General features: G+C 61.5%; 1 long non-coding RNA gene across 1 annotated transcript in view; it reads right to left on the bottom strand.

Annotated features, from left to right (window-relative positions):
* Positions 1 to 23,987, bottom strand: part of LOC148141505 (uncharacterized) — a 63,590-nt gene that overhangs the window by 1,251 nt on the left and 38,352 nt on the right. The window lies entirely within an intron of this gene.

Here is a 23,987-nt window from a genome sequence, read left to right as displayed (position 1 = left end):
CCAGTTTCTGGATCAGAGGGAGAGGGACGCATCAGGGAGACAGACTGCGTCAGAGAGGGAGGGAGGGGAAGGAGGGAGAAAGATTTAGTCAGAGAGAAACAGAGGGAGGTGAGGAGAAAGAGAGACCGAGGTAGGTGGATCGAGAGTGAGAGAAGGTGGAGAGAAAGTGAAGGAGCAGGGAGAAAGAGAGAGAGGGGGGGGGGCAAGGGAGACATAATGTGAGGGAGAGAGAGAGAAATAGGGGAGGACATAATGAGAGAGAGGTCAGAGAGTGGGGGACAGAGAGTGGGGGACAGAGAGACGGGCGACAGAGAGGGGGACACAGAGAGAGGGATAGAGAGAGGGGGGACAGAGAGAGTGAGAAGACAGAGAGAGGGGGTAAATAGAGAGGGCTGGGACCAAGAAAGCGGGACAGAGAGGGGGGGGGGGCAGAGTGGGGGGATAGACAGAGGGGGGCAGAGAGAGTGGGGACAGTGAGAGAGGGGGACAGAGAGAGAGGGGACAGAGAGAGAGGGGACAGAGAGAGGGGGACAGAGAGAGGGGGACAGAGAGAGGGGGACAGAGAGAGAGGGGACAGAGAGAGGGGGACAGAGAGAGAGGGGACAGAGAGAGAGGGGACAGAGAGAGAGAGGGGGTCACAGAGAGGGGGTACAGAGAGAAGGCTGGGACCAATAATGCGGGACAGAGAGGCGACATAGGGACAGGGGGGTCAGAGAGAGAGGGATAGAGAGAGAGGGGTAGAGAGAGAGAGAGAGAGAGGGGCCAGAGCAAGTGAGGGGACAGAGAGAGTGAGGGGACAGAGAGAGGGGATACAGAGAGAGGGCTGGGACCGAGAAGGCGAGACAGAGAGAGGGGGGGGAAGAGAGGGGGTCAGAGAGAGGGGTAAAGAGAGACGGGGACAGATGGAGAGGGGGACAGAGAGATGGGGGGACAGAGAGAGAGGGGGACAGAGAGAGGGGGACAGAGACCTGGAGGGACAGAGAGAGGGGGACAGAGAGAGGGGGACAGAGAGAAGCGACAGATGGAGGAGGGGGACAGAGAGAGAGGGGACAGAGAGAAGGGAGACAGAGGGAGGGGGGACAGAGAGAGGGGGGACAGAGAGAGGGGGCAGAGAGAGGGGGAGAGAGGGGACAGAGAGAGAGGGGCAGAGAGGGGGGGACAGAGAGAGGGGGGCAGAGTGGAGGGGGACAGAGAGAGACAGTGGACAGAGAGAGGACAGACGGAGATGGGGGACGGAGATGGGGGACAGAGAGAGGGGTACAGAGAGAGTGGGGACAGGAGAAAGGGGACAGAGAGGGTGGGGACAGGGATAAGTTGGACAGAGAGTGGGGACAGGGACAAGGGGGGGCAGAGAGAGAGGGGACAGAGAGCGGGTACAGAGAGAGGGCTGGGACCAATAAGGCGGCACGGGGGGGGGGGGGGGGGGGACAGAGAGGGGGGTCAGAGAGAGGGGTAAAGAGAGACGGGGTGAGATGGAGAGGGGGACAGAGAGAGAGGGGGACAGAGAGAGAGGGGGACAGAGAGAGGGGGACAGAGAGGCGACAGATGGAGAAAGGGAACAGAGAGAGAGGGGACAGAGAGAGAGAGGACAGAGAGAAGGGGGACAGAGAGAGGGGGACAGAGAGAAGGGGGACAGAGAGAGGGGCAGAGGGGGGACAGAGAGAGAGGGGACAGAGAGGGGGAGAGAGGGAGGGGGCAGAGTGGCGGGGGACAGAGAGAGAGGCTGGACAGAGAGGGGAGGGACGGAGATGGGGGACAGAGAGAGGGGTACAGAGAGAGTGGGGACAGGAGAAGGGGACAGGGAGGGTGGGGACACGGAGAAGTGGGACAGAGAGAGTGGGGACAGGGACAAGGGGGGCAGAGAGAGGGGGTCAGATAGAGGAGGGACAGAGAGGGGAAAGAGAGAGGGGGAAAGAGGGAGGGGGACAGAGGGGGCAGACTGAGAGCGGGGGGACAGAGAGAGAGGAGGGGCAGGGGGCAGAGAGTGTGGTACAGAGAGAGGGGGACAGAGAGAGGAGGGGCAGGGGGTTAGAGAGAGGGGTACAGAGAGAAGGGACAGAGAGAAGGGGGACAGAGAGAGTGGGGACAGAGAGAAGGGTGACAGAAACGGGGGACAGAAAGAGGGGGGACAGAAAGAGGGGGGACAGAGGTTGGATAGAGAGAGAGAGGGGGCAGAGGGAGGGGTTACAGGGAGAGGGGGACAGGGAGAAGGGAGACAGAGAGGGGAGTACAGAGAGGGTGGTACATAGAGGGGGACAGAGAGAGGGGGCAGAGGGGGGATAGAGAGAGGGGGGACGGGGGGAGAGAGGGAAGGGGACAGGGAGAAGTGGGACAGGGAGAAGTGGGACAGAGAGTGGGGCACAGAGAGGGGTCAGAGAGAGAGGGCAGAGGGAGGACAGAGAAAGGGGGGACTGAGAGAGGGTGTACAGAGAGGGGGGAACAGAGAGAGGTGGGCAGAGAGTGGGGGCAGAGAGAGGGAAACAGAGAGAGGGGGGACAATGAGAGGAGGACAGTGAGAGGGGTGTCAGAGAGGGGGAGAAAGAGAGATGGGGTGACAGAGTGAGGGGGACAGAGGGGAGCAGAGAGAGTGGTACAGACGGGGCAGACTGAGAGCGGAGGGGCAGAGAGAAGGAGGGACAAAGAGAGAGAGGGGACAGAGGGGCGAGGGGGGATAGAGAGAGAGGGACAGAGAGAGAGGTGACAGAGAGAGGGGACAGAGAGAGAGGGGGACAGAGCGAGGGGGTCAGAAAGAGGGGACAGAGAGAGAGAGGGGGACAGAGGAAGAGGGGGGGACAGAGAGAGGGGACAGAGAGAGAGGGGGACAGAGGAAGAGGGAGGACAAAGAGAGGGGGACAGAGAGAGGGTGGACAGTGAGAGGTGGACAGAGAGGGGGGTGTCAGAGAGGGAGAGAAAAAGAGATGGGGTGACAGAGTTTGCAGGGACAGAGGGGAGCAGAATGAGTGGTATGGAGGGGGCAGACTGAGAGCGGAGGGGCAGAGAGAAGGAGGGACAGAGAGAGAGGGGGACAGAGGAAGAGGGAGACAGAGAGAGGGGGACAGAGAGAGGGGGACAGAGAGAGAGGGGACAGAGAGAGAGGGGGACAGAGGAAGGGGGGGCAGAGAGAGGGGGACAGAGAGAGAGGGGGGACAGAGAGAGAGGGGGACAGAGGGAGAGGGAGAACAGAGAGAGAGGGTGGACTGAGAGGGTTGGGACGGAGATGGGGACAGAGAGAGGGGGAACTGAGAGAGTGGGGACAGGGAGAAGAGGACAGAGAGGGTGGGGACAGGGAGAAGGGGGACAGAGAGTGTGGGGACTGGGAGAAGGGGGGACAGAGAGAAGAGGGTGCAGTAGAGAGGGGGGAATGGGGACAGAGAGAGGGGCTCAGATAGAGTGGGGAAAGAGAGTGGAGGAAAGAGAGAGGGGGGAAAGTGAGAGGGCGAAAGAGAGAAGGGGACATAGGGGGCGGACTGAGAGCGGGGGGACAGAGAAAGAGGAGGGTTAGAGGGGGCAGAGAGAGTGGTACAGAGAGAGGGGGACAGAGAGAGGGGTCAGAGAGAGAGGTGGTTCTGAGAGAGGGGGACAGAGAGAATGGGGACAGAAAGGAGGGGAACAGAGAGGGGGACAGCAGGGGGGACAGAATGAGGAGGGGACAGAGAGAGCGGGAAAGAGGTTGGATAGAGAGAGAGAGAGGGGACAGAGGGAGGGGGGACATTGAGAGAAGGGGGAAAGAGAGATGGGGGCGCAGAGAGTGGGTGGACAGAAAGAGGGGGGCAGAGAGCGCCGGGGAAAGAAAGAGGAGGTAAGAGAAAGGAGGACAGAGGGGACGGACAGAGAGGGGGGACAGAAGGGGGCGAACGGAGAGAGAGGGGGACAGAGAGAAGGGGACAGATAGAGGGGAATGGAGAGAGAGGGTGGAAAGAGAGGGGGGGAACAGAGAGAGGGGTCAGAGAGAGGGTTGGACAGAGAGAGGAGGACAGAGAGTGCGGGACGGAGAGGAGGACAGCGAGAGGGGGGACAGAGAGAGTGGGGACAGAAGCGGGGACAGAGAGGGTGGGGACAAAGATGGGGGGACAGAGATGGGGGGCAGAGAGGGGGGACAGACACGGGGGACAGAGAGAGGGGAACGGAGAGATGGGGGGAAAGAGAGAGGGAGGACAGAGAGTTGAACGGGAAGGGGGGAGACAGACAGAGGGGGACAGAGAGAGGGGGACAGAGAGAAGAGAACGGAGAGAGAGGGGGACAGAGAGAGGGGGACAGAGAGAGGGTTGGACAGAGAGAAGGGGACAGAGAGAGGGGGGCAGAGAGAGAGAGGGGGACAGAGAGAACGGGACAGAGAGAGAGGGACGAAGAGAGACTGACGGAGAGGGGGACAGAGAGGGGGGAACGGGGGGGATTGAGAGAGGGGGACAGAGAGGGGGGAGAGAGAGGGGGGGACAGTGAGAGAGGGACAGAGATAGAGGGAGAGACAGAGGGGGACAGAGTGGGTGACAGAGGGTGGGGGACGGGGAGACAGAGAGAGGGGGAATTGAAAGAGGGGGATAGAAAGAGGGGGGACAGAGAGAGGGGAACGGAGAGACACGGGAGACGGAGAGGGGGGGACAGAGAGGAGGGACGGAGAGAGGAGGAACAGAGAGTGGAGGGACAGAGAGAGGGGAACGGAGAGACAGGGGGGACGGAGAGAGGGGGAAGAGAGGCGGGACAGAGAGAGGGGGTGCAGAGAGAGAGGGACAGAGAGAGGGTTGGACAGAGAGAGGGGGACAGAGAGAGGGGGACAGAGAGAGAGAGGGACAGAGAGAGAAGGACGAAGAGAGACTGACGGAGAGGGGGACAGAGAGGGGGAACGGGGGGATTGAGAGAGGGGGACAGAGAGGGGGAGAGAGAAAGGGGACAGTGAGAGAGGGACAGTGAGAGAGGGACAGAGAGAGGGGGACAGAGGGGGTGACAGAGGGTTGGGGCCGGGGTTGCAGAGAGAGGGTGGATAGAAAGAGTGGGGATAGAAAGAGGGGGGGACAGAGAGAGGGGAACGGAGAGACAGGTGAGATGGAGAGGGTGGGACAGAGAGGGGGGACAGAGAGAGGGGAGGCAGAGAGAGGGGGGACGGAGAGACGGGGGCGGAGAGGGGGGTAAAGAGAGGCGGGACAGAGAGAGGGGGTGCAGAGAGAGGGGGAGAAAGAGAGATGGGGTGACAGAGTGAGGGGGACAGGGGGTGCAGGCAGAGTGGTACAGAGCGGGCAGACTGAGAGCGGGGGGCAGAGTGTAGGAGGGACAGAGAGAGGGGGGCAGAGGAAGAGGGGACACAGAGAGAGGGGGACAGAGAGAGAGGGGGACAGAGAGAGGGGCGACAGAGAGAGAGGGGACAGAGAGAGGGAGGAATGGGAGAGGGGGTCAGAGAGAGGGGTGGCAGGGGGGAAGAGAGGGATTGACATAAAGAGAGGAGGACATAGAGAGATGGGGACAGAGAGGGGGACAGAGAGAGGGGTGACAGAGGAAGAGGGGGGACAGAGAGTGCGGACAGAGAAAGGGGGACAGAGGAAGAAGGGAAATAGAAAGAGGGCGACAGAGAGAGAGAGAGGACAGAGAGAAGTGGTACAGTGAGAGGGGGAACATAGGGGGTACAGGGAGAAGGAGGGACAGAGAGAGGGGGGACAAAGAGAGTGGGGACAGTGAGAGAGGGGGGACTGAGAGACGGGGGCGCAGTAAAGAGGGGCAGGGGGATGGAGGGGGGTACAGAGAGCGGGGGAAAGAGAGAAGGGGACAGAGTGGGCGGACTGAGAGCGGGGGTCAGAGAGAAGGAGGGGAAGAGAGAGAGGGGCACCGAGAGAGGGGGACAGAGAGCGGGAGAGACGGGGGGGGCAAAGAAAGTGGGGGTCACAGAGAGAGGGCGGCAGAGGGGGCAGAGAGAGGTGTGCAGAGAGAAGAGGAGAGAGAGAGGACAGAGAGTCAGGGGGGACAGAGAGAGATAGGACAGAGAGGGGGGAAAGGAGAGAGAGATGTGGACTGGGGGACAGAGAGAGGGGGGCAGAGAGAGAGGGGACATTCAGAGAAGGGAACGGTGAGAGATGGGGGACAGAGAGAGGAGAATGGAGAGGGGGGCACAGAGAGGGGGACACAGAGAGTGGGACGGCTAGAGAGAAGGGACAGAGAGAGGGGAATGGAGAGAGAGGGGACAGAGAGAGTGGGACAGAGAGAGGGGGACAGAGAGAGGGAACGGAGAGAGAGGGGGGACAGAGAGAGGGGGACAGAGAGAGAGGGGACAGAGAGAGGGGGACAGAGAGAGGGGGAACAGTGAGGGGGGACAGTGAGAGGGGGACAGTGAGAGGGGTACAGAGAGGGGGAGAAAGAGAGATGGTGTGACAGAGTGAGAGGGGCAGGGGGTGCAGAGAGTGTGGTACAGAGGGGGCAGACTGAGAGCGGGGGAGGCAGAGAGAAGTAGGGACAGAGAGAGGGGGAAAGAGGAAGAGGGGGCACAGAGAGAGGGGGACAGAGAGAAGTAGGGACAGAGAGAGGGGGACAGAGGAAGAGGGGGCACAGAGAGAGGGGGACAGAGAGAAGGGGACAGGGAGAGGGGGGACAGAGAGAGGGGTGACGGGGAGAGAGGGGGGCAGAGAGAGGGGGAGGCAGAGAGGGGGGGACAAACAGAGAGAGGACAGAGAGAGGGGAACGGAGAGAGAGGTGGGGACGGGGGGACAGAGAAAGGGGGCAGAGAGAGAGGGGACAGACAGAGAGGGGAACGGTGAGACATGGGGGACAGAGAGAGGAGAATAGAGAGGGGGAGCACAGAGAGGGGGACACAGAGAGGGGAACGGCTGGGGGGGGCAGAGAGAGGGGAATGGAGAGAGAGGGGGACAAAGAGAGTGGGACGGAGAGAGGGGACAGAGAGGGGGAACGGAGAGAGAGAGGGGGGACAGAGAGAGGGGGACAGAGAGAGGGGAGACAGAGAGAGGGGGGACAGAGAGAGGGGTACAGAGAGAGAGGAGGACAGAGAGGGGGGGACAGAGAGAGGGGGACAGAGAGAGGGGGACAGAGAGAGCGGGAACAGAGAGAGGAGGATACAGAGAGAGGGGGACAGAGAGAAGGGGACAGAGAGAGGGGGACAGAGAGATGACAACAGAGAGGGGGAGAAAGAGAGATGGGGTGACAGAGTGAGGGGCAGGGGGTGCAGACTGAGAACGGCGGGGCAGAGAGAAGTAGGGACAGAGAGAGAGGGGGACAGAGAGAGAGGGGGGGGCAGAGAGAGGGGTACAGAGAGAGAGGGGCACGGATTGAGGGTGACAGAGAGAGGGGGATTGAGAGAGGACGGAACAGAGGGAGAGGGGGTCAGAGAGAGGGGTGGAAGGGGGAAGAGAGGGGGTGACAAGGAGAGAGGAGGACAGAGAGAGAGGGGGACAAGAGAGTGGGTGGAGAGAGAGGGTGTAGTGATAGGGGAGAGTGACGGTGGTAGAGAGAGGGGGAAGAGAGAGGGGGGAAAAGAGAGGGGGGACAGAGAGAGGGGGGACAGAGAGAGAGGGGACAGAGAGAGGAGGATACAGAGAGAGGGGACAGAGAGAGGGGGACAGAGGGAGTTGGAACAGTGAAGGGTACAGTGAGAGGGGAACAGTGAGAGGACAACAGAGAGGGGGGGAAAGAGAGATGGGGTGACAGAGTGTGGGGGTAGGGGGTGAAGACTGAGAGCAGGGGGGGCAGAGAGAAGTAGGGACAGAGAGAGAGGGAATAGAGGAAGAGGGGCACAGAGAGAGGGGGGACAGAGAGAGGGGGACAGAGAGAGGGGGCACAGAGAGAGAGAGGGGGACAGAGAGAGGGGGACAGAGAGAGAGGGGGACGGAGTGAGGGTGACAGAGAGAGGGGGGACTGAGAGAGGAGGGAACAGAGGGAGAGGGGATCAGAGAGAGGGGTGGAAGGGGAAGAGAGAGGGTGACAAGGAGAGAGGAGGACAGAGAGAGAGGGCGACAAGAGAGTGGGTGGAGAGAGAGGGTGTAGTGATAGGGGAGAGTGACGGTGGTAGAGAGAGGGGGAAGAGAGAGGGGGGAAAGAGAGAGGGGTGCAGAGAGAGAGGGGTGGACAGAGAGATGGGGACAGAGGGAGAGGGAGGGACAGAGTGAGGTGACAGTCAGGGTAGGGACAGAAAGAGGGGTGACGGTGAGAAAGGGGGACAGAGAGAGTGGTCAGAGAGAGGGGGGACAGAGAGATGGGGACAGAGAGAGAGAGTTAGAGAGAGGGGGACAGAGAGAGAGGGGAGACAGGGAGAGGGGGGACTGAGAGAGGAGGACAGAGAGAGGGGGGACAGAGAGAGGGGGTACAGAGAGGGGGGTACAGAGAGAGGGGGACAGAGAGAGGGAACAGAGGGAGGGGGACAGAGAGAGGCGGACGGTGGGCAGATAGGGTGGGGACAGAGATGGGGGGACAGAGAGGGGGACAGAGAGAGGGGAACGGGGAGGGGGAGATAGAGAGAGGGGGACAGAGAGAGGGATAAAGAGAGAGGGGGGGACAGAGAGAGGGCGTCAGAGAGAGGGGGACAGAGAGAGGGTTGGACAGAGAGAGGGGACAGAGAGAGGGGGACAGAGACAGGGGGACAGAGAGAGGGGGGCGGAGAGAAAGGGACAGAGAATGGGGACAGAGAGAGGGGACAGAGGTGGTGACAGAGGGAGGTGGACGGGGGACAGAGAGAGGGGGATAGAAAGGGGGGAACAGAGAGAGGGGAGCAGAGAGACGGGGGCATGGAGAGGGGTTGACAGAGAGGGGGGCAGAGAGAGGGGGGACAGAGAGAGTGGGGCAGAGAGAGGGTGGACAGAGAGGGGGGGCAGAGAGAGGGGGGACAGAGAGAGGGGGGACTAAGTGAGGGGGACAGAGAAAGAGGGGGACTGAGAGAGGAGGGAACACAGGGAGGGGGGTCAGAGAGAGGGGTGGCAGGGTGTAAGAGAGAGGGGTGCCAGAGAGAGAGGAGGACAGAGAGAGGGAGACAGAGAGAGAGGGGGACAGAGAGGGAGGACAGAGAGAGAGGGGGACAGAGGAAGAGGGGGGCAGAGAGCGCGGACAGAGAGAGGGGGCAGAGGAAGAGGGGGGATAGAGAGAGGGCGACAGAGAGAGGGAGAGGACAGAGAGAGGTGGTACAGAGAGAGGGGGGACAGTGAGTGTGGGAACAGAGGGGGGGCAGAGAGAGTTGTGACAGTGAGAGAGGGGGGAACAGAGAGACGGGGCACACTAGAGAGGGGACAGGGGGAAGGAGGGGGTGACAGAGAGAGGGGGAAGAGAGAGGGGGACAGAGGGGGCGGACTGAGAGCGGGGGGACAGAGAGAAGGAGGGGCAGAGAGAGAGGTGCACAGAGAAAGGGGGACAGAGAGCGGGAGAGACGGGGGGGTCGAGTGAGTGGGGGTCACAGAGTGAGGTGGCGGGGGGGAGAGGTGTACAGAGAGAAGTACAGAGAGAGAGGACAGAGAGACGGGGGGACAGAGAGAGACGGGGGACAGAGAGAGGGGAACAGAGAGAGGGGGACAGAGAGAGGAGGGAACAGAGGCAGAGGGGGAAGAGAGAGGGGTGACAGAGAGAGAGGGGGACAGAGAGAGAGGGGGGGGCAGAGAGAGAGGGGAGGACAGAGAGAGAGGGGAGGACAGAGAGAGGGGAAAGAGAGAGAGAGGGGGACAGTGAGAGGGGGTGGACAGAGAGATGGGGACAGAGGGAGAGGAAGGTACAGAGAGCGGGGTGGATAGAAAGAGGGGGACATAGAGAGGGTGGAAAGAAAGAGGGGGGACAGAGAGAGGGGGACAGAGGGGGCGGACTGGGAGAGTGGGGACAGAGAGAGGGAGGGACAGAGAGGGGCGGTCAGAGAGAGAGAGGGGGTCAGAGAGAGGGACGGACAGAGAGGGGGACAAGAGAGTGGGGGAAGAGAGAGGGTGGAGTGATGGGGAGACAGAGGGGGTAGAGAGAGGGGGAAGAGAGAGGGGGGAAAGAGAGAGGGGTGCAGAGAGAGAGGGGTGAAAAGAGAGATGGGGACAGAGGGAGAAGGCGGGACAGAGTGAGAAGGTGACAGACAGAGTGGGGAAAGAGAGGAGGGTGACAGAGCAGGTGGTATAGAGAGGGGGACGGGGGGGCAGAGATAGGGGACAGTGAGAGAGTAGGGACAGAGAGGGGGGTGGACAGAGAGATGAGGATAGAGGGAGAGGAGGGTACAGAGAGAGGGGTGGACAGGGAGGAGGGTGACAGAGAGAGGGACAGAGAGAGGGGGGACAGAGAGAGGGGTGACGGGGAGAAAGGGGGACAGAGAGAGGGGTCAGAGAGTGTGTTGGACAGAGAGGGGGGGCAGAGAGAGGGGGAAAGAGAGAGGGGGAAAGAGAGTGGGGAACGGAGAGGGGGGACAGAGAGAGGGGGACAGAGAGAGAAGGGGGACAGAGAGAGGGTGACAGAGAGAGAGGGACGGAGAGAGAGTGACGGAGAGGTGGACAGAGAGAGGGGAGAGAGAGAGGGACAGTGAGAGAGCTACAGAGAGAGAGGGACAGAGAGAGGGGACAGAGGGGGTGACAGATGGAGGGGGACGGGGGGACAGAGAGAGCGGGGATAGAAAGAGCGGGGACAGAAAGAGGGGGGACAGAGAGGGGGGGACAGTGAGAGAGGAACGGAGAGGTAAGGGTAACAGAGAGAGGGGGACAGAGAGGTGGGGGACAGACAGAGAGAGGACAGAGAGAGGGTAACGGTGAGAGAGGGGATGGTGAGGGGGACAGAGAGGGGGAGAAAGAGAGATGGGGTGACAGAGTGAGGGGGACGGAGGTGCAGAGACAGTGGCACAGAGTGGTCAGACTGAGAGCGGGTGGCCAGAGAGTAGGAGGGACAGAGAGATAGGGGTTCAGAGGAAGAGGGGGCACAGAGAGAGGGGTTCAGAGAGAAGGAGGTTCAGAGGGAGGGGCGACAGAGAGAGAGGGGGACAGAGAGAGGGGGACAGAGAGAGAGGGGGACAGAGAGAGTGGGACAGAGAGAGAGGGGGACTGAGAGGGGGGACAGAGAGAAGGGGGGACTGAGAGGGGGGACAGAGAGAGAGGGGGACTGAGAGAGGAGGGAACAGAGGGAGAGGGGGCCAGATAGAGGGGTGGCAGGGAGAAGAGATGGGGGTGACAGAGAGAGAGGAGGACATAGAGAGATGGGGACAGAGAGGGGGACAGAGAGAGGGGGACAGAGGAAGAGGGGGGACAGACAGCGCGGACAGAGAGAGGGGGCCAGAGGCAGAGGGGGGATAGAGAGAAGGGCGACAGAGAGAGAGAGGACAGAGAGAGGTGGTACAGAGAGAGGGGGACAGAGAGAGTGGGAACAGAGGGGGGTACAGGGAGAGAGAGGGACAGAGAGAGGGGGGCCAGAGAGAGTTGTGACAGTGAGAGGGGGGACTGAGAGACGGGGGCGCAGTAGAGGGGGGCAGGGGGACGGAGCGGGGGACAGAGAGAGGGGGAAAGAGAGAGGGGGACACAGGGGGTGGACTGAGAGCGGGGGGACAGAGAGAAGGAGGGGCAGAGAGAGAGGGGCACCGAGAGAGGGAGACAGACAGCGGTAGAGACGGGGGGGGGCAGAGAAAGTGGGGGACACAGAGAGAGGGCGGCAGAGGGGGCAGAGAGAGGTGTGCAGAGAGAGGATGACAGAGAGAGGACAGAGAGACGGGGGGACAGAGAGAGACGGGGGGACAGAGAGAGAGACGACAGAGAGAGAGGGACAGAGAGCGGTGAGACAGAGGGGGGGGGGGTGACAGAGAGAGGAGGGAACAGAGGCAGAGTGGTTCAGAGAGAGGGGGACAGAGAGAGGGGGACAGAGAGAGGGGGACAGAGAGATGACAACAGAGATGGGGAGAAAGAGAGATGGGGTGACAGAGTGAGGGGCAGGGGGTGCAGACTGAGAACGGCGGGGCAGAGAGAAGTAGGGACAGAGAGAGAGGGGGACAGAGGAAGAGGGGGCACAGAGAGAGGAGGGACAGAGAGAGGAGGGACAGAGAGAGGGGGACAGAGAGAGGGGGCACAGAGAGAGAGAGGGGGGCAGAGAGAGGGGTACAGAGAGAGAGGGGGACGGAGTGAGGGTGACAGAGAGAGGGGGATTGAGAGAGGACGGAACAGAGGGAGAGGGGGTTAGAGAGACGGGTGGAAGGGGGAAGAGATGGGGTGACAAGGAGAGAGGAGGACAGAGAGAGAGGGGACAAGAGAGTGGGTGGAGAGAGAGGGTGTAGTGATAGGGGAGAGTGACGGTGGTAGAGAGAGGGGGAAGAGAGAGGGGGGAAAGAGAGAGGTGGGACAGAAAGAGGGGGGACAGAGAGAGAGGGGACAGAGAGAGGAGGATACAGAGAGAGGGGACAGAGAGAGGGGGACAGAGGGAGTTGGAACAGTGAAGGGGACAGTGAGAGGGGGACAGTGAGAGGGCAACAGAGAGGGGGGGAAAGAGAGATGGGGTGACAGAGTGTGGGGACAGGGGGTGAAGACTGAGAGCAGGGGGGGCAGAGAGAAGTAGGGACAGAGAGAGAGGGGGATAGAGGAAGAGGGGCACAGAGAGAGGGGGGACAGAGAGAGGGGGACAGAGAGAGGGGGACAGAGAGAGGGGGACAGAGAGATGACAACAGAGAGGGGGAGAAAGAGAGATGGGGTGACAGAGTGAGGGGCAGGGGGTGCAGACTGTGAACGGCGGGGCAGAGAGAAGTAGGGACAGAGAGAGAGGGGGACAGAGGAAGAGGGGGCACAGAGAGAGGAGGGACAGAGAGAGGGGACAGAGAGAGGGGGCACAGAGAGAGAGAGGGGGGCAGAGAGAGGGGGCACAGAGAGAGAGGGGGCAGAGAGAGGGGTACAGAGAGAGAGGGGGACGGAGTGAGGGTGACAGAGAGAGGGGGATTGAGAGAGGACGGAACAGAGGGAGAGGGGGTCAGAGAGAGCGGTGGAAGGTGGAAGAGAGGGGGTGACAAGGAGAGAGGAGGACAGAGAGAGGGGGACAAGAGAGTGGGTGGAGAGAGAGGGTGTAGTGATAGGGGAGAGTGACGGTGGTAGAGAGAGGGGGAAGAGAGAGGGGGGAAAGAGAGAAGGGTGCAGAGAGAGAGGGGTGGACAGAGAGATGGGGACAGAGGGAGAGGGAGGGACAGAGTGAGGTGACAGTCAGGGTAGGGACAGAAAGAGGGGTGACAGTGAGAAAGGGGGACAGAGAGAGTGGTCAGAGAGAGGGGGGACAGAGAGACGGGGGACAGAGAGAGAGGGTTAGAGAGAGGGGGACAGAGAGAGAGGGAGACAGGGAGAGGGGGGACTGAGAGAGGAGGACAGAGAGAGGGGGACAGAGAGAGGGGGTACAGAGAGAGGGGGTACAGAGAGAGGGGGACAGAGAGAGGGGACAGAGGGAGGGGGACAGAGAGAGGGGGACGGGGTGCAGATAGGGTGGGGACAGAGATGGGGGGACAGAGAGGGGGACAGAGAGAGGGGAACGGGGAGGGGGAGATAGAGAGAGGGGGACAGAGAGAGGGGTAAAGAGAGAGGGAGCACAGAGAGAGGGCGTCAGAGAGAGGGGGACAGAGAGAGGGTTGGACAGAGAGAGGGGGACAGAGAGAGGGGGACAGAGACAGGGGGACAGAGAGAGGGGGGCGGAGAGAAGGGGACAGAGAATGGTGACAGAGAGAGGGACAGAGGGGGTGACAGAGGGAGGGGGACGGGGGACAGAGAGAGGGGGATAGAAAGGGGGGAACAGAGGGGAGCGGAGAGACGGGGGCATGGAGAGGGGTTGACAGAGAGGGGGACAGAGAGAGGGGGGCAGAGAGAGGGGGGACAGAGAGAGGGGGGACAGAGAGAGGGGGGACTACGTGAGGGGGACAGAGAAAGAGGGGGACTGAGAGAGGAGGGAACACAGGGAGGGGGGTCAGAGAGAGGGGTGGCAGGGTGTAAGAGAGAGGGGTGACAGAGAGAGAGGAGGACAGAGAGAGGGGGACAGAGAGAGAGGGGGACAGAGAGAGAGGACAGAGAGAGAGGGGGACAGAGGAAGAGGGGGGCAGAGAGCGCGGACAGAGAGAGGGAGGCAGAGGAAGAGGGGGGATAGAGAGAGGGCGACAGAGAGAGGGAGAGGACAGAGAGAGGTGGTACAGAGAGAGGGGGGACAGTGAGAGTGGGAACAGAGGGGGGGCAGAGAGAGTTGTGACAGTGAGAGAGGGGGGAACAGAGAGACGGGGCACACTAGAGAGGGGACAGGGGGAAGGAGGGGGTGACAGAGAGAGGGGGAAGAGAGAGGGGGACAGAGGGGGCGGACTGAGAGCGGGGGGACAGAGAGAAGGAGGGGCAGAGAGAGAGGTGCACAGAGAAAGGGGGACAGAGAGCGGGAGAGACGGGGGGGTCGAGTGAGTGGGGGTCACAGAGTGAGGTGGCGGGGGGGAGAGGTGTACAGAGAGAAGTACAGAGAGAGAGGACAGAGAGACGGGGGGACAGAGAGAGACGGGGGACAGAGAGAGGGGAACAGAGAGAGGGGGACAGAGAGAGGAGGGAACAGAGGCAGAGGGGGAAGAGAGAGGGGTGACAGAGAGAGAGGGGGACAGAGAGAGAGGGGGGGGGCAGAGAGAGAGGGGAGGACAGAGAGAGAGGGGAGGACAGAGAGAGGGGAAAGAGAGAGAGAGGGGGACAGTGAGAGGGGGTGGACAGAGAGATGGGGACAGAGGGAGAGGAAGGTACAGAGAGCGGGGTGGATAGAAAGAGGGGGACATAGAGAGGGTGGAAAGAAAGAGGGGGGACAGAGAGAGGGGGACAGAGGGGGCGGACTGGGAGAGTGGGGACAGAGAGAGGGAGGGACTGAGAGGGGGACAAGAGAGTGGGGGAAGAGAGAGGCTGGAGTGATGGGGAGACAGAGGGGGTAGAGAGAGGGGGAAGAGAGAGGGGGGAAAGAGAGAGGGGTGCAGAGAGAGAGGGGTGAATAGAGAGATGGGGACAGAGGGAGAAGGCGGGACAGAGTGAGAAGGTGACAGACAGAGTGGGGAAAGAGAGGAGGGTGACAGAGCAGGTGGTATAGAGAGGGGGACGGGGGGGGCAGAGATAGGGGACATTGAGAGAGTAGGGACAGAGAGGGGGGTGGACAGAGAGATGAGGATAGAGGGAGAGGAGGGTACAGAGAGAGGGGTGGACAGGGAGGAGGGTGACAGAGAGAGGGACAGAGAGAGGGGGGACAGAGAGAGGGGTGACGGGGAGAAAGGGGGACAGAGAGAGGGGTCAGAGAGTGTGTTGGACAGAGAGGGGGGGCAGAGAGAGGGGGAAAGAGAGAGGGGGAAAGAGAGTGGGGAACGGAGAGGTGGGGACAGAGAGAGGGGGACAGAGAGAGAAGGGGGACAGAGAGAGGGGGACAGAGAGAGAGGGACGGAGAGAGAGTGACGGAGAGGGGGACAGAGAGAGGGGAGAGAGAGAGGGACAGTGAGAGAGCTACAGAGAGAGAGGGACAGAGAGAGGGGACAGAGGGGGTGACAGATGGAGGGGGACGGGGGGACAGAGAGAGCAGGGATAGAAAGAGCGGGGACAGAAAGAGGGGGACAGAGAGGGGGGGACAGTGAGAGAGGAACGGAGAGGTAAGGGTAACAGAGAGAGGGGGACAGAGAGGTGGGGGACAGACAGAGAGAGGACAGAGAGAGGGTAACGGTGAGAGAGGGGATAGTGAGGGGGGACAGAGAGGGGGAGAAAGAGAGATGGGGTGACAGAGTGAGGGGGACGGAGGTGCAGAGAGAGTGGCACAGAGTGTTCAGACTGAGAGCGGGTGGCCAGAGAGTAGGAGGGACAGAGAGATAGGGGGACAGAGGAAGAGGGGGCACAGAGAGAGGGGGTCAGAGAGAAGGAGGTTCAGAGGGAGGGGCGACAGAGAGAGAGTCGGACAGAGAGAGGGGGACAGAGAGAGAGGGGGACAGAGAGAGTGGGACAGAGAGAGAGGGGGGGGCAGAGAGAGAGGGGAGGACAGAGAGAGAGGGGAGGACAGAGAGAGGGGAAAGAGAGAGAGAGGGGGACAGTGAGAGGGGGTGGACAGAGAGATGGGGACAGAGGGAGAGGAAGGTACAGAGAGCGGGGTGGATAGAAAGAGGGGGACATAGAGAGGGTGGAAAGAAAGAGGGGGGACAGAGAGAGGGGGACAGAGGGGGCGGACTGGGAGAGTGGGGACAGAGAGAGGGAGGGACTGAGAGGGGGACAAGAGAGTGGGGGAAGAGAGAGGCTGGAGTGATGGGGAGACAGAGGGGGTAGAGAGAGGGGGAAGAGAGAGGGGGGAAAGAGAGAGGGGTGCAGAGAGAGAGGGGTGAATAGAGAGATGGGGACAGAGGGAGAAGGCGGGACAGAGTGAGAAGGTGACAGACAGAGTGGGGAAAGAGAGGAGGGTGACAGAGCAGGTGGTATAGAGAGGGGGACGGGGGGGGCAGAGATAGGGGACATTGAGAGAGTAGGGACAGAGAGGGGGGTGGACAGAGAGATGAGGATAGAGGGAGAGGAGGGTACAGAGAGAGGGGTGGACAGGGAGGAGGGTGACAGAGAGAGGGACAGAGAGAGGGGGGACAGAGAGAGGGGTGACGGGGAGAAAGGGGGACAGAGAGAGGGGTCAGAGAGTGTGTTGGACAGAGAGGGGGGGCAGAGAGAGGGGGAAAGAGAGAGGGGGAAAGAGAGTGGGGAACGGAGAGGTGGGGACAGAGAGAGGGGGACAGAGAGAGAAGGGGGACAGAGAGAGGGGGACAGAGAGAGAGGGACGGAGAGAGAGTGACGGAGAGGGGGACAGAGAGAGGGGAGAGAGAGAGGGACAGTGAGAGAGCTACAGAGAGAGAGGGACAGAGAGAGGGGACAGAGGGGGTGACAGATGGAGGGGGACGGGGGGACAGAGAGAGCAGGGATAGAAAGAGCGGGGACAGAAAGAGGGGGACAGAGAGGGGGGGACAGTGAGAGAGGAACGGAGAGGTAAGGGTAACAGAGAGAGGGGGACAGAGAGGTGGGGGACAGACAGAGAGAGGACAGAGAGAGGGTAACGGTGAGAGAGGGGATAGTGAGGGGGGACAGAGAGGGGGAGAAAGAGAGATGGGGTGACAGAGTGAGGGGGACGGAGGTGCAGAGAGAGTGGCACAGAGTGTTCAGACTGAGAGCGGGTGGCCAGAGAGTAGGAGGGACAGAGAGATAGGGGGACAGAGGAAGAGGGGGCACAGAGAGAGGGGGTCAGAGAGAAGGAGGTTCAGAGGGAGGGGCGACAGAGAGAGAGTCGGACAGAGAGAGGGGGACAGAGAGAGAGGGGGACAGAGAGAGTGGGACAGAGAGAGAGGGGGACTGAGAGGGGGGACAGAGAGAGAGGGGGACTGAGAGAGGAGGGAACAGAGGGAGAGGGGGTCAGATAGAGGGATGGCAGGGAGAAGAGATGTGGGTGACAGAGAGAGAGGAGGACATAGAGAGATGGGGACAGAGAGGGGGACAGAGAGAGGGGGACAGAGGAAGAGGGGGGAAGACAGCGCGGACAGAGAGAGGGGCCAGAGGAAGAGGGTGGATAGAGAGAAGGGCGACAGAGAGAGAGAGAGGACAGAGAGAGGTGGTACAGAGAGAGGGGGACAGAGAGAGTGGGAACAGAGGGGGGTACAGGGAGAGAGAGGGACAGAGAGAGGGGGGCAAGAGAGAGTTGTGACAGTGAGTGGGGGGACTGAGAGACGGGGGCGCAGTAGAGGGGGGCAGGGGGACGGAGCGGGGGACAGAGAGAGGGGGAACGAGAGAGGGGGACACAGGGGGTGGACTGAGAGCGGGGGGACAGAGAGAAGGAGGGGCAGAGGAGAGGGGCACCGAGAGAGGGGGACAGACAGTGGTAGAGACGGGGGGGGGGCAGAGAAAGTGGGGGACACAGAGAGAGGGCGGCAGAGGGGGCAGAGAGAGGTGTGCAGAGAGAGGATGACAGAGAGAGGACAGAGAGACGGGGGGACAGAGAGAGACGGGGGGACAGAGAGAGAGGGACAGAGAGCGGTGAGACAGAGGGGGGTGACAGAGAGAGGAGGGAACAGAGGCAGAGGGGTTCAGAGAGAGGGGGGGACAGAGAGAGAGGGGGACAGAGATGGGGGGACAGAGAGAGAGTGGGGACAGAGAGAGGGGGTGCCAGAGAGAGGGGAGAAAGAGAGAGAGGGGGACGGAGAGAGGGGGGTGGACAGGGAGATGGGGACAGAGGGAGAGGAGGGTACAGAGAGAGGGGTGGACAGAAAGATGGGGACAGAGAGAGGGTGGAAAGAAAGAGGGAGGAAAGAGAGAGGGGGACAGAGGGGGCGGACAGGGAGAGTGGGGACAGAGAGAGGGAGGGACAGAGAAAGAGGGGGACAGAGAGAGGGGACAGAGAGAAGAGGGACAGAGAGGGGCGGTCAGAGAGAGAGGGGGGAACAAAGAGAGAGGGGGGAGAGAGAGGGGGGGGGAGCCGAGAGGGGTGCAGAGAGATTGGGGTGGACAGAGAGATGGGGACAGAGGGAGAGGGAGGGACAGAGTGAGAAGGTGACAGAGAGAGTGGGGACAGAGAGGCGGGTGACAGAACAGGTGTACAGAGAAGGGGGACAGAGAGAGAGGGGGACAGTGATAGGGGGACAGAGAGAGAGAGTGGCGACAGAAAGAGGGGGTGGACAGAGAGATGAGGACAGAGGGAGGGGAGGGTTCAGAGAGATGGGTGGACAGAGAGAATGGGGACAGACAGGAGGGTGACAGAGAGAGAGGGACAGTGAGGCGGTTAGAGAGAGGGACAGAGAGGTGGTTACAGAGAGGGGGGTGACGGGGAGAAAGGGGGACAGAGAGAGGGGTCAGAGAGAGAGGGTTAGAGAGAGGGGAGACAGGGAGAGTGGAGACAGGGTGAGGGGGACAGGGAGAGGGGGACAGGGAGAGGGGGGACAGGGAGAGGGGGGACAGGGAGAGCGGGCTGAGAGAGAGGGACAGAGAGAGAGGTGTGGCCAGAGAGATGGGGACAGAAGGAGAGGAGAAGTCAGAGAGAGGGGGATAAAGAGGGGGGACAGAGAGGGGGACAGAGAGAGGGGAACGGAGAGAGAGGGGGGACAGAGAGAGGGGAATGGAGAGAGAGGGACAGAGAGAGGGGGGCGGAGAGGGGGGCATTGAGAGAGGGGGGATAGAGAGAGGGGGGATAGAGAGACGGGGACAGAGAGAGGGCAACGGTGAGAGAGGGGGTCAGAGAGAGTGGGACAGAGAGAGGGGGAGAGTGTGGGGAACAGAGAGAGGGGCGGTCAGAGAGAGAGGGGACAGAGAGAGTGGGGGTAAGAGAGTGGAGAGAGAGAGGGAGAAAAGAGATGGGAGAGAGGAGGGGTAAAAAGAGGGGGAAGAGAGAGGGTGGACCGAGAGGGAGACAGTGAGTTGGGGGACAGAGAGAGGGGGCTGAGAGAGAGGGACAGAGAGAGAGGGGTGGACAGAGAGATGGGGACAGAAGGAGAGGAGGGGTCAGAGAGAGGGGGTCAGAGAGAAGGGAACAGAGAGAGAGGAGGGACAGAGAGAGGGGGGACAGAGAGGGTGGAGTGGGAGCACAGCGAGAGGGGGACAGAGAGAGGGGAATGGACAGAGAGGGGGGGGCAGAGAGGGGGAGACAGAGAGAGGGGGACAGAGAGAGGGGAACGGACAGAGAGGGAGGACAGAGAGGGTGGACAGAGAGAGGGGGCACAGAGAGAGGGGTGACAGAGAGACAGGAGGGGCAGAGAGTGCAGGGACAGTGCGAGGGGGACAGAGTTAGGGGACAGTGAGAGTGGGGCACCGAGAGGGAGATGGGGACAGAGAGAGGGGGTCAAGAGAGGTAGGAGAGAGATGGGGGAGAGAGAGGGGGGGCGAGGGGGGAGACAGACGGTGGAGAGAGGGGGGGAGAGGCGGGGAGAGAGAGGAGGGGAGAGCGAGGATGGGAGAGAGAGGGGAGAGAGTGGGGAGAGAGAGGGGAGAGAGAGGGGGAAGAGAGAGGGGGGAGAAAGGGGGAAGAGAGAGGGGGAGGGGTGAGACAGGGGGAGGTGGAGAAGGGGAGAGAGAGGGCTGGAGAGAGGTGGATAGAGAGGGGTAGAGAGAGGACAGAGAGAAGGAGTTAGAGAGTGGGGTGAGAGAGAAGGACGAGAGTGGAGACGATGGGAGGCGAGAGTTGGGGCGAGAGAGGGGGCGAGAGAGTGGCGTTAGTGGGGGCAAGAGTGGCGGTCGTGAGAGGGGGCGAGGGTTGGGGCGAAAGAGGGGGCGAGAGAGAAGGGGCGAGACAGGAGGGCAAGACAGGGGGCAAGAGATGGGCGAGAGAGAGGGTGCGAGAGGGGGGCGAGAGAGAGGGGGGAGGGAGGGGAGAGAGAGGGAGGGGAGAGAGGGGATCAGGGGAGTGTTGGGAAAAGAGGGGGGAGAGAGAGGGGAGAGACAGGGGGGAGGGAGAGAGGCGGGACAAGAGGGGAGGGGGGAGAGAGAGAGAGGATGAGAAAGGGGGAGAGAGTGGGGAAGAGAGAGTGGGGAGAGAGAGAGATGAGAGAGAAGGGCAAGGGAGCTGGGGGGAGAGAGGGTGAGAGAGGGGAGAGAGTGAGAGGAGAGAGACGGGGTGAGAGAGAGGGGTGAGAGAGAGAGGCGAGAGAGAGGCGAGCGAGGTGGGGAGGGAGGGTGAGAGGCGGCGTTAGAGGGGGGAGAGAGCGTGGGGAGAGAGAGGGGGAAGAGAGGGGGAGAGGGGGCGAGACTGGGGGAGAGAGAGGGGGAGAGAGAGGGAAAGAGAGAGGCGGAGAGAGTGGGGGTAGACAGTGGGGGGAGAGAGGGGTGGGAGAGAGGGGGAGAGAGAGATGGGGAAGAGAGAGGGGAGAGAGGGGTAGAGAGAGAAGGGTTGAAAGAGAGTGGGGGAGAGAGTGGTGGGGAGAGAGTGGGGGAAATAGTGGGGAAGGGAGAGTGGGTGGGTAGAGTGGGGGTGGAGGGTGGGTGGGGAGAGTTGGTGGGGAGAGTGGGTGGGGAGAGTGCGTTGGGAGAGAGGAGAGAGATACTGGGGTAAGCGAGCGGGATAAGAGAACAGGGTAAGACTGTGGGGAGAGAGAGGGGAGGGTGAGAGGGGACGGAGAGAGGGGAGGGAGAGAGAAGAGAGAGAGTGGGGCGAGAAAGAGGGGAGATGGAGAGAGGGGAGAGAGAGAGGGGTGGAAAGAGAGAGGAGAGAGAGAGTAGAGAAACAGTGGGAAAGAGAGAGGGAGAGAGAGACAGAGGGGGTAGAAAGAGTGGAAGATAGAGAGAGGGGAGAGAGAGGGGAGAGAGAGCTTGGAGAGGGGGAGGTGGGGGAGAGAGGGGGGAGAGAGATGGTGTGAGGGAGGGGGTGAGAGAGGGGGTGAGAGAGGGGGTGAGAGAGGGGAGCGAGAGGAGAGGAGGTGAGAGAGGGGGAGAGAGTGGAGACGAGTGGGGGGCGAGAGTGGGGCGAGAGAGGGGGTGAGAGAGGAGATGAAAGAGGGGGCGAGAGGGGGGTGAGAGTGGGGGGCGAGGGAGGGGTGAGAGTGGGGGGCGAGAGAGGGGGCGAGAGAGGGTGTGAGAGAGGAGGGGAGAGACAGGAGGACGAGACGGGGGCGAGAGATTGGAGAGAGGGAGCTAGAGAGAGGCGGGAGAGAGGGGGTAGAGAATGAGAGAGTTGGGGAAAGAGGGGGAGAGAGAGGGGGAGAGAGAGAGGGGGAGAGAGAGGGGGAGAGAGGGGGGAGAGAGAGGGGAGAGAGTTTAGGGAGAGAGAGGATCTCGTGAGGCGGGAGGGAGGGGGAGAAAAAGGGTGTGAGAGAGAGGGGAAGAGAGAGGGGGAGAGAGGGGAGAGAGTTTAGGGAGAGAGAGGTTGTCGTGAGGCGGGAGGGAGGAGGAGAAAAAGGGTGTGAGAGAGAGGGGGTGAGAGAGGGGGGTGAGAGAGAGGGTGTGAGAGAGAGAGAGGGTGAGAGAGAGGGGGGTGAGAAAGAGGGTGTGTGAGAGAGAGAGGGTGACAGAGAGGGGGGTGAGAGAGACGGGGGTGAGAGAGAGAGGGTGAGAGAGAGGAGGAGAGAGGGGGTGTGAGAGAGGGGAGAGTGAGTGAGAGAGAGGGGGTGGGAGACAGGGGTGTGAGAGAGGGTGTGGGAGAGGGGGTGAGAGAGAGGGTGTGAGAGTTAGGGGTAGAGAGGGTGTGGGAGAGAGGGGTGTGAGAGAGAGGGGGTGAAAGAGAGGGGGTGAGAGAGCGGGTGAAAGAGAGGGGGTGAGTTGGTGTTGAGAAAAGGGGAAAGACGGGTGTGTGGGGAGAGAAGGGGACAGAGAAAGGGGGAGAGGAAGAGGGGGAGTGAGATTGGGGGAGACAGTGAAGAAAGAGTGGGAAAGAGAGTGAGGGGAAGAGTGAGATGGTGAGAGAGGGAGGGGGAGAGAGGGTGGAGAGAGAGGGGAGAGTGAGAGATAGAGAGGGGAGAGAGATGGTGTGAGAGTGAGGGAGAGAATGGGGAAAGACAGTGGGGAGAGAGAGGAGAGGGTGAGAGCATGGGAGAAGCAGGGAGTGAGAGAGGGAGAGAGAGGGAGAGATTTAGGCGACAGAGAGAGTTAGTGAAGAGAGAAGAGGAGAGAGAGATTGAGGGTCGAGAGAGGGGGTGAGTGGGGTAGAGAGAGAGAGGTAGAGAGAGGTGGTGAGAGAGTGGATAGAGAGAGGGGGAGAGGGAGGGGGAGAGAAGGGACGGCGGAGAGAGGGGGAGAGTGGGGGACAGAGAGGTGAGAGAGACGGACAGAGGGAGTGGGACAGAGAATGGAGGGAGAGAGAAGTGGGAGAGAGGGAAGGGGAGAGAGAGTGTGGGGACAGAGTGGGGGAGCGAGTGGGGAGCGAGAGTGGCGAGCGAGAGTGGGGAAGAGAGTGGGGGAGAGAGTGGGGGAGGGAGAGGGTTAGGGAGGGAGGGGAGGAGAGAGTGGGGGAGAGAGTGTGGGAGAGAGTGGGGGAGGGAGAGGGTTAGGGAGGGAGTGAGAGAGAGGGGAGAGATTTAGGTGACAGAGTCGGGGGAGAGTTAGTGAAGAGAGAGGGGAGAGAGAGTGACGTGTACCGAGAGAGTCGGTGAGAGAGAGACGGTAGAGAGAAGGGGAGAGAGGAGGGGAGAGGTTGGAGAGAGGGGTTAGAGGGGTGAGAGGGGTGTGGAGAGAGGGGGAAGAGAGAGAGGTTGCAAAGAGAGAGATAGGGAGGGGGAAGAGAGACGGGGAGGGCGACAGAGGGGGAGAGAGTGGGGGAGAGCGACGGGGAGAGGGGGAGAGACGGGGAGAGAGAGGGGGAGAGAGAGAGAGGGGTGAGAGAGAGGGGGGTGAGAGAGACGGTGTGAGACAAAGAGGGTGAGAGAGGTAGAGAGAGAGAGGGGAGTGAGAGTGGGGAGAGAGAGGATGTGAGAGAGGGTGTGAGAGAGAGGGTGTGAGAGAGAGCGTGTGAGAGAGAAGGTGCGAGGAAGGATGAGGGGGGGACAGAAAGAGGGTAAGAGCGGGGAAGAGAAAAGGGAGAGAGATGGGGCAGAGAGTGGGGGAAGAGAGTGGGGGAGAGGGGAGAATGGGAGGGGGAGAGGGAGGAGAGAGAGGGGGGAGGGAGAGGAAGGTGCGAGGAAGGGGAGAGAGAGGGGGACAGAAAGGGGGTGAGAGAGGGGGAGAGAGAGGGGAGAGAGATAGGCGTGAGAGTGGGGGAAGAGCTTGGTGGAGAGAGTGGGGAAAGAGAGTGGGGAAAGAGAGTGGGGAGAGGGAGGTGGAGAGAGAGGGGGAGAGAGACGGGGAGAGCGACGGGGATGTCGACGAGGAGGGGGAAGAGACGGGGAGAGAGTGGGAGGGAGAGGAAGGTGCGAGGAAGGGGGAGAGAGGGGGACAGAAAGGGGGTGAGAGTGGGGGAGAGAGGGGGAGAGTGCGATGGTGAGAGACGGAAGGAATGAGAGATGGAGAGAGAGGGGAGAGATTTAGGCGACAGAGTTAGTGAAGAGTGAGGGGGAGAGAGTTTGAGGGGTAGAGAGAGAGGGTGAGCGGGGTAGAGAGAGACGGGATAGAGAGAAGAGGTGAGAGGGAATGGAGAGGGAGGGGGAGAGTGGGGGGAGTGAGAGGGGAGAGTGGGGGAGAGAG

Source organism: Chiloscyllium plagiosum, unplaced genomic scaffold (assembly GCF_037043375.1).
Source record: "Chiloscyllium plagiosum isolate Xiang-an unplaced genomic scaffold, Cpla_swu_hap1 HiC_scaffold_33, whole genome shotgun sequence".
Lineage (NCBI taxonomy): Eukaryota > Metazoa > Chordata > Chondrichthyes > Orectolobiformes > Hemiscylliidae > Chiloscyllium > Chiloscyllium plagiosum.
This window is presented reverse-complemented; position numbering and strand designations above follow the sequence as displayed.